Genomic DNA, 12,819 nt, shown 5'->3' with positions numbered 1-12,819 from the left:
ACTAGGCCATGATGCCCATCAGCACCTAAATAGGTAAAGTTTGTTTTTCCCAGAATTACTTTGTACGGTGATACAGGTCCCTGCCTATAGAAGTTAACACTCAAATGGGGAAACAGCAAAGGCTGATAAGATAAAAGGATAGCTATGGGATCAGGAGACTTTTGTTATATATCCATCTTGGTGGTGTCTGGTTTGCTGATATAATTTGGGTTTTTCATTATATCAAAATACACTTGATTTCAAGTGAGTAAGTTCAGGGGTATATATTTTATGATGGGGAAATGGTTTATTGGTCTCCAAGAGAAGGCTTCCAGAAAAATAAGCTTTGAATAGGGATTTGAAAATTAATTTCCTACCTTTTTAGTGCTTAATAGTGAGTTAGGTGTTCAATCTCTTAGGTCTTCTCAAGACTAAAAACTTCTCCAAAAATGCCCACTATGGCAGAACATTGGAAGCGCTAACATAGGTTGGCCGTTGCCCGCATTGCTCTCTGGTGGAGTTGAACTGTAGGGAGGCAGGGGTCTTAAAAATAGTAATAAAGGGAAAGGTCATTGTCTCTCACGCTTGTAAAGGCCTGGAATGACAAAAGCCACAATTATATGCAGTGTTGTAGCTGTGTTGGTCCCAGGATATTAGACACACAAAGTGGGTAAGGTAATGTCTTTTATTGGCCTGACTTTTGTTGGTGAGAGAGAGACAAGCTTTTGAGCTTACACAGAGCTCTTGTTCAGGCCTGGGAAACAAGCATGTCTCTCTCTCCTACTGAAGTTGTGCCAATAGAAGATATTCTGTCACCCACCTTGTCTCACTAAAAGCCACATTGGCAATATGTGCTTTGACCTAAGCGCATTAATAAAGTATCTGATTCTCTAGATTGTGACCTATAGGTTTGTAGTCTTCCCTGACAGTTTCATCTACAGTGATGTGTTGAGGGTAAGAGAGAAGAATAGATATGAGGGGAACTGGAGGAAGTGGTTAGGAGAGATCTAGTTTGAGAAACACTTCAGCTAAAATTCATACATGAAAAAGCAGTAATCACATTTTGTTTAAGCCCTGCTTTTACATTTAGCTTGTTTTAAAATGTGATTTTAGTCCAAACCAACCACCGCCCTTTTCTGTGCACCCAAAACTATTAGTACTTACCCCACAAAGGGGAATGAACATAAAACTCTGTGGTGAACAGAAATTGTAGATGGATAAAATTGCTGGTTTGAAGAAACCAGTCTAAATGGATTTGCTTTTTTCCTGATTTTTAAGCTTCAAATTTTCACGGTTTGTTCAAAGCAGGATTTTGCTAGAGCATCATGTTCTTGATGTTTCTTTCACTACAGCTGAAACTTGGGCGGAGGGGTAATTCATCTGCTCATAGAGTTCTACCACAAGTAATAACTTGCTGTCGCCATAAAAAAAAAGTAGCTTCTTTTTTAGCTATGGGTTTAAACCCTCTGTTTGTTTTTTGTTATTTTTTTCTGCTTACTGCTGGAGCTGGTTTCTTGCATCCTATATGAAGGGTTGGGTATGTGACTGGTGCAGTATACTCTAAAGGAAAACAGCATCACTGGCCTATTAACATCAGTTTTTATACATGTCCCATTTCCACATATGGGCAATGAATTGCTCACTTACAATACACTTCTAGTTCTCCTTTATGCTAGAATGTCTGAGCTATGTTCAGCTATTCACAATCAGACAAAAATGTAATTTATTGAGTTTGTAAAAAGAGAACAATGGAGGTGTTACATATGGCAATCACTGGAGTCCTACTGCTACGATTAAATGTTAGGAGGAAGGCCATGTCATATGAAAACAAGGAGACCAGGGAAAGGGGAATATGAGTAAAAGAAAATACTTTGAATAATCAATGTCTAACAAACTCATGGGACCCACTTCTACAGGCTCTTAAAGCAAAGACCATAGTATGGTTCACAAGTGGAGAATATACATGAATAAAAATAGCTCATGCAATTACACTAAAAACTGCAGAACTAAAACTTTCTGCTTCAGACTATTAATGGAATGCCAGCTAAGGTTAGGAAGAAAAGCTTTATTGTATTAGGTGCTAGATTTGTGCATTATGGTGTATCTCTAACCATCTCTCTGAAGCATCTGCTGTAAAACAGGGTTACTTACCAGTACCTGTTGTTCTTCGAGATGTGTTGCTCATATCCATTCCAATATAGGTGAGTGTGCACCCTGTGCCCTGGTTCCTGGAACATTTTTGCACTTAGCAAGCCCCATAGGGCTGGCTCCAGCGCCCCCTGGAGTGCCGCGCTCATGCCGCGGTATATCAGGCGCCGCCGGCCCTGAGGGCCCCCAGTCCCTTCTTTCTGCCTACTCCGACAGCGGGGACGGAGGGCGGGTGTGGAATGGATATGAGCTACACATCTCAAAGAACAACAGTTACTGGTAAGTAACCCTGTTTTCTACTTTGAGTGATTGCTCATATCCATTCCAATATAGGTGATTAAATAGCCATACCTTGGAGGCGGGTAGGAGTCAGCGTCAAACGGCTCTCATCAGCATGGCCCTGCCGAATCCCGCATCCTCTCTCGCCTGCTGCATGATGGCGTAGTGGGACGTGAAGGTGTGGACGGACGCCCAGGTCGCTGCTTTGCAGATGTCCTGCAGGGGCACTCTTTCCAGGAAGGCCGCCAACGAGGCCTGGGCTCTGGTTGAGTGCACGGACACAGCTCCTGGAAGCGGCACCTTTGCCTGCTCATAGCAGGTCCTGATGCAGGCGGTAATCCAGGTGGAGATGCACTGGGTGGAGACAGGTGAACCCTTCATCCGGTCTGCCACGGCCACGAACAGCTGCATCGACTTCCGGAATGGCTTTGTACGCTCGATGTAGTAAGCCAGGGCTTGTCTCATGTCCAGCAAGTGCCATCTCCGCTCCTCCTTCGACCCGTGCAGTTTGGGAAAGAACACTGGGAGGAAGATATCTTGGTTATAGTGGAACTGGGACACCACCTTAGGCAGGAAGGCCAGGTGGGGTCTCAGTCGCACCTTGTCTTTATAAAAGACAGTTTAGGGGGCTCCGAGGTCAAAGCCCTTAACTCGGAGACCCTCCGAGCCGATGTGATGGCCACCAGGAAGGCTACCTTCCATGACAAGACGAGCAGCGGGCATGTAGCTATGGGCTTGAAGGGCAGTCCCGTCAGTCTGGCGAGGACCAGGTTCAAGTCCCAGGGAGGCACCAGGTCACGGACCTGCGGGTACAGCCTCTCCACCCCCTTGAGGAACCTCACCAACATGGAGTGCGAGAATAGTGACCTCCCTTCCATTGGCTAGTGGAAGGCCGAGATGGCCGCCAGGTGCACCTAGACCCTGGAGCTTAAGGTGGCGCAGGTACTCCAGGATTGCCTGAATGGGCGAGCAGCTTGGCGGGATGCCCTGGGCCTCCGCCCAACAGGTAAACCGCTTCTACTTGGCCCAGTACACCACCTGAGTGGAAGGTTTCCTCCTGCCCAGCAGAACCTGCTGGACCTGTGCCGAGCAGGCCCTCTCTCCCTCCATCAGCCACAGAGTCTCCATGCTGTCAGGTACAGGGAGTCCAGGTCTGGGTGCAGCAGGCGACCCCGGTCCTGGGAGAGCAGGTCATAATACCTCGGGAGCGGCAGCGGCAGGGTGATCAACAGGTCCAGCAGCATATTGAACCAGTGCTGCCTCGGCCAGGCCGGGGCGATCAGTATCACATCCGCTTTGTCCCTCTTGATTTTCAAGAGGACTCTGGGCAGTAGCGGAATGGGGGGAAACGCATACATGAGGGTCCCCGTCCAATCTATGAGGAATGTGTCGGAGATGGATCTAGAGTGGAGATGGATCTAGAGCGGGAATGATGGAAGCTAGGGAAACCATATGGAACCTGGGGCATCTGATGAATTTGTTCAGATGGTGGAAGTCTAAAATGGGCCTCAGGCCCTCCTTTGCTTTGGGAATGAGGAAATATCTTGAGTAGAACCCTTTTCCCCTTTCCCGTGGAGGAACTTCCGCCACAGCTCCCGGGCGGAGGAGAGAGTCTACCTCCTGCATGAGGAGTTGCTCGTGAGAGGGGTCCCTGAAGAGGGACGGAGTAGGGGGAAAGTCCGGGGGGAAGGCCGTGAGCTGGAGGGCATAGCCCCTGCGGACTACACTGAGGACCCAGCGGTCTGTGGTGATGTTTTGCCACTTGGTATAGTACGGCCTGAGCCTGTGGGCAAACGGTAGGGGTCAGATCCATGGGGACGGGGAAAGTGCCACCCTCGGGCGCACCATCAAAATTGCCACTTGGAATTGTTCCCCTTGGCTGGGCCTTGCTGGGGACCCACTGAGGGCCCCTGGCGGTCGCGGCAGTGAGGTGGCCTGTATCTATCTCGACCCCGCCGGGGTTGAGCGGGTCTGGGAGGCGGCCGAAGGGCGGGCAGGCTGGGGCTGGCATTGACCTTGTGGCCGAGACTGACGCCTCGAGGCCTGTGGTGTATAAAGCCCAAGTGATTTCAACGTTGCCCTGGAGTCCTTCAGGGCGTGCAGTTTGTCATCTGTCCTGTCTGAGAAGAGGCCAGCACCATCGAAGGGTAGGTCCTGGATGGACTGCTGGACCTCTTGTGACAGCCCCAAAGACTGCAGCCAGGAACACCGCTGCATCATGATGCCCAACGCCATTGCTCTGCTAGCGGCGTCTGCTGTGTCGCTGGTTGACTGGAGTGCTGCCCCTGCCACTGCAGCGCTCTCCTCAATGATCCTGGCAAAGTCTGCTGCCTGGTCTTGTGGCAAACCCTGCACGAACCTCTGCAAAGAGGACCAGAGGTTCAGATTGTAATGGCCGAGGAGCGCCTGGTGGTTGGTGATCCTCAGCTGCAAGGCCCCCATAGAGTAGACCTTGTGGCCGAAAAGGTCTAACTTTTTGCCGTCCTTATTTTTGGGGGTGTTGGCCTGGGCCCCCTGTCAGTCTCGCTGGTTGGCGACATCAACCACGAGACCCCCGGGGCAGAGTGGTTGTAGAGGAAGTCCACCCCTTCCACGGGAATATAGTATTTCTGCTCGGCCACCCTTGGATGTAGGGGCAACCAAGGCAGGGGTTTGCCAGAGGGCCGTGGCCAGCTTCAAGATCCTCTCATGTACTGGCAGGGCAACTCTAGATGCCCCGCTGACCCAGACACACCAAAGAGGGGGTCATCCTCCTCAGAGAGCTTCTTGAGCTCGAGGTTCAAGTTGCTCGCTCCCCTCTTAAGCAGTTCCTGGTATGCCTTAAAGTCAGGAACTGGCGCCCTATGGTCCCTGGCAGTCGCATCGTCAGGGGAGGACGAGGAGGATTGCGGGAGGGGCCCTGTGGATGGACCTCCTGAGGGTCCGATTCCTCCTCTGTGGAATGGCCCTTATCCGTCTGGCTCAGAGGAGGGGGTGCTGGTTTGGCCACTGAGGACTGGACCGAAACCATACCCTGGCCCATTTGGGCCCTCCCAGGGCCTCCAGTAGGGCCATTGCCATGAACCCTGGGGCCACGTCGGTGCTGGAACCGGTGCCAACTGGGAAGCATCTGGACGGGCTTGGGACCCCGAGCCGCTGGAGTGGTGCCAACGAGACCTGTGGCCCCGGCCCACCCTTGGCAATGACCTGCTCCGAGATGATGAGGAGTGTCAGTGCCAATGTCTGCGGTGCCGACGACGGGGCGAGCAGCTGGAGGAGCTAGAACTTGATCGCCGCCTGGGCACTGAGGTTTTACAATGGCACTTGCCCTTAGGAGATCGGGAGCGGTGCCGGCTGTAACGACTCCACCCCGACTCCAAAGACCACGAGTGGCGGTGCGGTGCCAGAGGCATCGTCAGGGCCGACCCCTTTGGTGCTGGGATCCGTGCCGGGCTAGGGCCCGGGACTGGTGCCAATGCTTTTCTGCTGGTGCCAATGGTCGCGCCGGGGATCTGGAACGGCGTCACCTGTGCTCGGCATTAGGTACCGGGATCCACTCCGGGCTGCGCGCTGGGGATCTGGACCGGTGCCGAGCTCATTTCGGCTCCACAGGTGGCGGGCTGCGGGTCCGTGATCGGGACTGGGGCCGAGTGTGCCACGGAGTCTGCACTGGGCTGCGTGTCCGAGATCAAGACCGGCACCGAGCGTGTTGGAGCTCTCTGGCCACTGGGATCCACGCTGGGCTGTGTGCCGGGGATTGAGACTGGTGCCATGGAGGACTCGGTGCCTGAGATCTCCAAGTGCGATCCCCTCACGAGGCGGAACTGTAGCGGCGTCGCCTCGAGACCGCCCTTGGTGCCGTGGTGTTGAGGAGCTCGACGATTCGGAGTCGGAGCTGGGAGGGGAGCCCGCCCATCAGGGTGCGTGCTGCGGCAAACACCTCCAGTGTCGACGGTCCCTGCAAGGGCCCCCCGCCACTCCCAGGAGTCGGGGGAGGCTCCCTGCGAGGAGATGCCGGTGCCGGAGTACTCTCCATGGCACGTGGCTGGGGCATCTCCTGACTGGCCCCCTGCCTGACTGGCAGCACAGGGAGTCCTTGTGAGTGGTCTCCTGCCTCTTCTTCTTCTTCAGCACCAAAGGTTGCTGGCTGGACAAACCCGGTGCCGGTGGGGCGCTCCGCACCGAGGAGACACTCGGTGCCGCAGGGGATCGCGCCAGTTCGGAGCCTGGCCGAAGCGCAGACTCCATTAGGATAGCCTTCAAGCAGGCGTCCCTCTCCTTCTGGGTCCGCGGCTTGAAGGCCTTGAAGATTTTACACCTGTCTTTATGGTGCTGCTCTCCGAGACAACGGAGGCAGTGGTCATGAGGTTCACTCACAGGAAAGGTCTTGCCGCAAGCAGCACAGGCCTTAAAACCGGTTGAGCCAGGCATGGCCCAACTTTAAGCCCCTGAGGGCTAACTACCTATTGTTCTAACTCTAATGTCTAACTATTTAACTAAACTACTATACTAAACACTATCAACTACATACAACAACGAGAACAGGGTTGCTACTTGCTGTTTCAGCAAGGGGCAGACGTTCCAACAACCGTCAACGGGCGGAAAGAAGGAACTGGGGGCCCTCAGGGCCGGCGGCGCCTGATATACCTCAGCATGAGTGCGGCACTCCAGGGGGCGCCGGAGCCGGCCCTACAGGGCTTGCTAAGGGCAAAAAAGTTCCAGGAACCAGTGTACGGGGCGCGCACTCACCTATATTGGAATAGATATGAGCAATCACTCAAAGTAGAAATCCACCTATCTTTTGTGTACAGGACTAGGTAGACGATTGTTTTATAGCAGCAGTTGGCCATGGGTGTTCTATATAGAATATGAGATTGTCAGTTATGATCCACTGAATGAACATGGCATGCAGAATACTAAAGCATAGATTTACTGGTATGATGGACCAACTTCAAGCGTTGTTTACTATGAATAGCTGGGTATCCCTGCTGATATGAGGAGTATTTCTTCTATCAGTTAAATGATAGCTCTTCAGTTCTCTCTAGAACTTCCGCATTATTAGATTGATAATGTGACCTTAACAGAGGCTTGACATTTACTGTAAAAGGCTTTGTATATGAATGATTTTTGATATGTGTGAGAATACGTGGTCATGGAGTTGTTAGTATGTATTTTGACCAAATTGTTAGGACCTGGTATTCAGAACAGTGAACAATTAAAGGAATAATTGTAGACCATGAAATTTCAGCTAAGATGGGCCTACTTATAAAATTAAACTACCAAATTAATAAGTGCATATTGCAGAATATGTGAAATGGTGGCTGGAAACCCTTTTGAAAAGATGTGATTGTTTCTCATTGCAACACATCCATGCTGTCTTTCTATTCTCAAAGTATGTCTGGTATTTCATTAAGATAACTGTTTATTAATTGCCTCTCTGTCTGGACCATTTTCCCTAATGAATTTGTCCTCTAGGAGTAACTCATCTATGCAGTAAACAGCAATGTGTTAAATGCAGGGTGTGCTAGACCTCCACGGCTCCAGACCTCTCAAAATACCTTGTGATCAAAGCTAATGGCTGGATGCCACCCCAGGTATTGCTCAATTTAATCACAACAACCCCAATACCCCTTTGTTTGAAGGGTGGAACACTGAAACTAAAGAACAAATCTAGGTGGCTAGCACCTTTTCACTAATTAAAGCACATGTATTGTTTTCTGGAATTCCTGTGTTTACTCATGTAAATTACCAAAATGCTTTGAAAAACATTGGATTGAAGAATATAAAAGAGAAGCAATGGAAATAAGCAAAGCAGGCAAGCTTCAAGAGAAGAAGAATCACTCTTGACAAGAAGCTGAGAAGAACTACCATCTTGTCCAGCTGCCTTCTGAGACCACGGATCCAGGCTCTCGGGGGAAGCTGCTAAGAAACCATCACCGCCTCTTGCCTGCATTGGTGAGGATAATTGCTTTTGCAGCTAAAATATACTGGACTTTTGGTTTGGGGGCTCATTTTATATGTTTATAAGTATAGTGATTAAAGCCTTTCTGTCATTATCGAACGAGAGTCGTGTCAATTCCTGAGCACACTAATAGCAGATCCCAGTCTGTGAGTTAACAAATTGGAGGCACCACTGGGAGAGTGTGCGAATTGACGACAGAAACGCTTGGGAAAAAGTTGTTGCTGTTTGTTGTTGTGAGCCAGTATCTGAGCAGGCGTGGGGTAGCTCCCAACACTCAGATACAGTCTGAGTATTTAGACCTGAGGGGAAAGGTTCGCAACCTACACTCAGGGGCCCTACCTAGCCTCCGCAGGGGGTGAAGGATAGGTGTAACCAGGGAAGGTTACTAAAGAGGCTGATACATTTGCTTAACAATGTCAGCACAGGTCGATTCATTCATGGGAACTGTAATGAAACAATTTGTACAGAAAGAAAATTTGGATAAAGGTCCTTGGGGGACTGACCAATTCACTGGGCCCATGGCATGGAGAGATCTGTGTTCACAATGGGAAGTCCTTGCCACGGCAATTAAGCCAAAGTTTGGCAAAAAGGACAAGAAAAAGGCTTTGATACAGGGAATGTTCCAAGTGTGTCAGGCATTGCATAAAGAAGTTGTTCGGTTGCAGACTGAGGTTGAAAACCGTGAACTAGAGGTTGTGGTTGTGAAAAGAGAGGCAGAAAATTGGAAAACTAATGCTCAAATGCTTACTGCCCAGAACCTTGGGTTGATTAACACTGCTAAAGAGGAGGGAGAAAAACGAAAGGAGGTAGAAAGACAGGCTGAGGGAATGAAAGTGGAGATAGATTATTGGAAATCTAAAGCAGAGGAAGCAGAAGGGGGAATTAGGCAAGTGCTAGAGCAAAACCGTCAGGCACAGCACCATGGTTCTGATCATTCCAAGTGCAATCAACAGATTGCTGCCCTTAAGGAGGAATTAAAAGCCTCTAGAGGTATCATTTCAGCAGTCCATCCTGAAATAATTCAAGGCTCCTTTAACAAGGATGCAGAACTATACCCACCTCCGTACAGCCCAGATCCTCCAGCCACTATGCGTCTGATAAACACAGATCACAATTCCCCGCTACTGCCAATGTGCCCTGTGTTAATATCCAATAATGTACCTATGGCACCTGTCACTGCCCATACCACGCAAATTCTAAATGCCCAAAATGAAATTACTGGCACCCATACACGGGTAGAGAATACCCCAATGACACCTGCACAAGCAGCTGCACTTGCTAAAACTCTCGGACCCTTAAATAGCTCCACTGTTTTGGACTGGATTACAGCAGTCCATAATATGCCCACTTTTCATTACCAGTTCAACCTGCCAGCTTTATTTAGGGAAACCATGCACCCTTCTAACTATGCTGGACTCCCTAATGACCTTAAATTCGGAGCCATCACCACTCACATGGACGCTTTAAAGCGACTCATCCAGTATCTCCGCCCAGGAGATAATATGTTGGGCTTATTTTACTCTGAAAAACAAAATCTTGGAGAGTCTCCAGAGTTTTTCATTGAAAAGAAAAAACTTTTAGGTCGCCTGTCAGGAATTATTCCTACCCCAGCTCAGGGACAACAGTTTAACTACGATACCCCTGATTTTAAAACAGCAGTGTTGCAGGCATTAAATCATGAAATGCGGCTAGTGGCAGTTAACTTTCCAGCCCAAATCACCCTAGCCGAAATAAAGACACGACTTTGTGACGCGTATAATGCAACCTCTGCAATGGCTCTTAGTCAAAAGCCTAAAGGGAAGGTTGCTGCCTATCGCGGTGGCTGTGGGCGAGGATATCCCCGCACAGCTGACCGAGACAGATCAAGAATTAACACTCTTGACCCTGTCAGAACAGAGGTATGGCGACAGCTAGTCCAATATGAATCCCGAAACACCATCCATGGGTTACCCACACATGAACTCCTCCGCCGCCTGGCTGGACATCAAGAGCGAGAGCACAGCCTACAGGGCAGTGCTGATGGTACCCCACCAAATGCCCCTACTCATACTGAGTATTAGGCCAGCCCGGTTTCCCTGGTCCGTCTCTCGAATATCCTTGCACCCATAACATACGATCAGTGGGGACGGCCTGAGGTACAGGTCTTTTGAAAAGACCAAGCTTTCTAGGGAAACTGAGGCAGCAACAGACGTTAGTGGATTCGGGTGCATCTTTCTCCATTTTAAGCTGTGAGGGACTCCAAACTTCCCGACTTCAAAGTCCCCGAGTCATAACTCTTGAGGGATTTAATGGCCAGGCAACCACTGCTCACATTTCCCACCCTCTGCAATTTTGGGTCGGAGAGCCGACCCCTAGGGCTGTAAACAGAGCCGAGTTTGCCCTAACCCCATTAGGAGGAACAGGGATTCTAGGGACAAATGTATTAAGAGACCTTTGTGCCATTGTAGACTTCTCCAATTCAACCTTATATGTACGGCCTGGATACAGCATTAAAGAACAAGAGCCAGAAACTGTTTTTATCCATGCAGTACATCGCTGCTCAGCCCTTAAAGCTCCTGAAATTTTAAAACAACCTGAATGGCCCGCTGATGTCCGTGATATGGCCAACACTGTCCAAGGGGTCTGGGCTCAATCAAAATTAGCTTGTGGGAAAATTAATGCCCTAGAAAAAGTAACAGGATTGGACCCCCCACCTCAGCGGCAGTACCACTTCCCAGCGGCAGCTGAGCCCAGCATAGAAGAGACTGTCAATAGTTTGCTTAAGCAAGGAGTTCTAGTAGAAAAAGCCAGCTCTAATAACAGCCCTATCTGGCCAGTTCAAAAGGCAGATGGGAAAACCTGGCACTTGACTATGGATTTCCGAGCTCTTAATAAATCCACCCCTAATCGAGCACCGGTAGTAGCCAAATACCCAGAGATTATGGCTTCCATAGCTGGTGGTGCAAAATGGTTTTCTGTTTTAGACTTATCCAATGCATTTTTCGCAATTCCCTTAGATCCTGACTCCTGGTATAAATTTGCCTTCACCTTCAAAGGAAGACAATTTAATTTTACCCGGGTTCCACAGGGTTTTAAAAATTCTCCTGCCATCTGCCATGCCCATGTCATCAAAATGTGGGACCACCTTCCTCCTGAGGATCAGCCTTACGTTATTTCCTATGTTGATGACATACTAGTCACAGCATACTCACGTTCGGAGTGTTTAAACAGAACTCAGAAGGGGTTGCAAATTATTCATGACACTGGTTTCAAAGTAAACCCTGAAAAGGCACAGTTAGTTCTCCAGCAGGTCCAGTATCTTGGTGGTTGTTTAGGTCAGGAGGGTAGGAGCCCAGACCGTCAACGCATTGAGCTAATGAATAAACTCCCAGCTCCGACTGATGTCACCACCCTCCGTTCATTTCTGGGACTCACAGGTTTTTCCCGAGACTTCATTGAAAACTATGCAGAATTGGCCTCTCCCCTATATAATTTGCTTAAAAACAGGGAGGAATGGAAGTGGGGTCCAGAGCAGCAGTCGGCCTTTAACGCGCTACGACAAGCCTTAACTCAGGCCCCAGTGCTGGCATATCCACGGCCAGAGTTACCTTTCGAGCTGCGACTTGCTGTCACTGACCACAGCTTAGGTGCAGTACTCCGGGAAGATCATGGCACAAAACCCCGACCAGTGGCTTATGCCTCCCGAGTGCTGACAAATACAGAAAAATCTTACACCCTTTGTGAAAAGGAAGTGCTCGCTTTAGTATGGGCACTACAGCATTGGGAGTATCTCGTAGGATCCAGCCCAATAGTGCTGCGTACCAGTCATACACCCATCAAATTTGTTCTGTCTGGAAAGGTTAATGAGGGTCGCATTTCCAATCCACGCTTAGCACACTGGATGCTAACGCTGGTAAGTAAAAACATTACTGCTGAAAAAATCCCTCACCCTTGCCTTGTTCCTTTTGCCCTTACGGCACAACCCATAGAAAGAGGGGATAATGAGGGGTACAAGAGCGATAAAACTGCAGGCAACCACGAATGCCCTATGCCCTTGATAACAGTGGAGAAATTGACTCCCTTTGTCAATTGCATGTATCGGCCAGACCAGGTGCCAGAGCATTTCTGGGTTTGGTTCCGTAGATGGATCTTGCTTTTATGATAAGGGCCAGCCATACACAGGATTTGGAGCCATAAACCCTAAAACAAATCAAAAGATACAGGGCAAATGTGAACCCCACTCAGCTCAGGCTGCAGAAGTAGTGGCTGTGGCGGCTGCATTAGAGCACACTGAACAATCACAGGATGTGGTTATATTTTCAGACTCAGATTGGGTTATAAGGGCATTGCTAGACTGGATCCCTTTATGGGAGACACGAGGCTGGAAAACTTCAGATGGTAAACCAGTTGTGCGTGCAAGGAAATTACATTATGTTTGGAAGCTGGCAGAGCAGAGAACCGGGCGTACAGAGCTTGGAAAGGTAAAAGGGCAC

Source organism: Emydura macquarii, unplaced genomic scaffold (assembly GCF_026122565.2).
Source record: "Emydura macquarii macquarii isolate MOO-44397 ecotype Brisbane River unplaced genomic scaffold, CSIRO-AGI_Emac_v2 contig_1876, whole genome shotgun sequence".
Taxonomy (NCBI): domain Eukaryota; kingdom Metazoa; phylum Chordata; order Testudines; family Chelidae; genus Emydura; species Emydura macquarii.
The sequence above is the reverse complement of the archived record's forward strand: the minus strand, read 5'-3'. Positions refer to the sequence as shown.